At 38.0% G+C, this 1,544-nt stretch overlaps 1 long non-coding RNA gene across 1 annotated transcript; it reads right to left on the bottom strand.

Moving 5' to 3' along the window:
* Positions 1 to 6: 6 nt before the first annotated feature.
* LOC116351620 lies at positions 7 to 1,544 on the bottom strand. Its single transcript, XR_004202174.1, has 3 exons — positions 1,463 to 1,544; positions 1,114 to 1,377; positions 7 to 1,049 (listed from the first exon to the last, which is right to left on the bottom strand). It is a non-coding gene; the product is annotated as an uncharacterized LOC116351620 (long non-coding RNA).

Below are 1,544 nucleotides of genomic sequence, written 5' to 3' on the forward strand. Positions count from 1 at the left end.
AAGTTTTTGATCAGACTATGCCATGAGTGAAGATTAAAAAATGGTCTACAGGATAACAACAACAACAACAACAATCATTTATAGACCGATTATACCTTTCGGTGTGTGGTCTTTTACGAAACGACTAGACTCAAATTCCTCTAACAATTCCTCTCGAAACTTCCCTATCGAGAGCCAGGTCTTGAGTCTCTCTACGCCAATCATACCCTCTAACATCCAAATCACATTTAACCGAATCCAAATAACGTCTACGAGGTCTTCCCCTATTTCTCGGTCCATCTGCATCAGCATACAAAACCTTCTTTGGCAAACTAGACTCATTCATACGTTGGACATGACCAAACCATCTCAATCTAGACTTTCTTGCTACATCATCAACCGACTCAACTGAAGGGCAATCGCACTTTAAACACTGCAGTTGTGCTGCTCTCTGACATTTATAAGTTCAACCCTATGTAAAGACATTGCTTTCCTCTTCTTCTTCATTTACAAGAAGCATGTGGGTTATAGCAGCTTAACTTTGAGATACCAGGTGGCAGCACATCTGCGTGTTCGAAACCCAATACATTGCTTTAAATGGAGTGCGAGCAGAGCGTGGACTCAACATTCAAATAATCTCGAATTCTTTCATTTCTGATACGATTTTCCCATTGATCTCTACGCAATACTCCAGAAATCATTCGCAAAACTTTCATATCAGCCACTTCCAATCCATGAATTAAATTTTGAGAATCGACCCAGCTCTCGCTTCCGTAAAGGATAGTTGGTCTGATAGTTGGTGATAGTTGATATAAGGATAGTCTTCAGGATGGGTGAAAAAAATGTTCAATAAAAAGAACTTTCAATTCTAGAATGACAGCTAAAATCATCTGAGAATGCTATCTCTTTTGGAATATTTGGGTATAAATGTGTCCATTTCGATGATTGTTGGATAACATCAGAAAATTTTGTTCGTCGACGATCTAGATCTTCTCGGCAAAGTGGTTCATACATGCACACTTCGAGTTGTCCTTCATCATTTTTCTGCACCGACGTAACGGATACACCACCTGAAACAGATAATTTTTTATAGTTATGGTCTCCTCTCTTATAACAAACAAAATTGCTATTTACCAATTACAGATTCAGGGAATCGCAGTAAAAATGTGCCTGGCGTACATTTTAAAAGTAATTGTTCAGCTTCCCCTCTTGCAATGAAGCCAATTATAAGTCCTGCTTGCCACTGATTACGAAGGTGGTTTTGAATCAATTTCATGATGCCATGAAACCACGCGTAAAACGTGAATTCTTGATCCGGTAATGGACTCTGACATAGTTGTGAAAATGAAATCAAATCATCTTCAGGGTTCGTAAGTGGGTTGGGGTTGAGTTTTTTGTCTAAAGGGTTGAAAATAAGAGTTGGAATTATTTCATTAGAATTAAAACAAAATAAAAGATTCGAATAATTCGGAAAAATACTCACGTAAATAATCGAAATGCTCTTTAGTCAGAGAGAGGCCGGTTTGATTCTTGAATCTTGTATTCAAAAGTGATGACAGTTGTGA

Source organism: Contarinia nasturtii, unplaced genomic scaffold (assembly GCF_009176525.2).
Source record: "Contarinia nasturtii isolate CC-2019 unplaced genomic scaffold, AAFC_CNas_1.1 Cnas_scaffold_5858, whole genome shotgun sequence".
Classification (NCBI taxonomy): Eukaryota; Metazoa; Arthropoda; class Insecta; order Diptera; family Cecidomyiidae; genus Contarinia; species Contarinia nasturtii.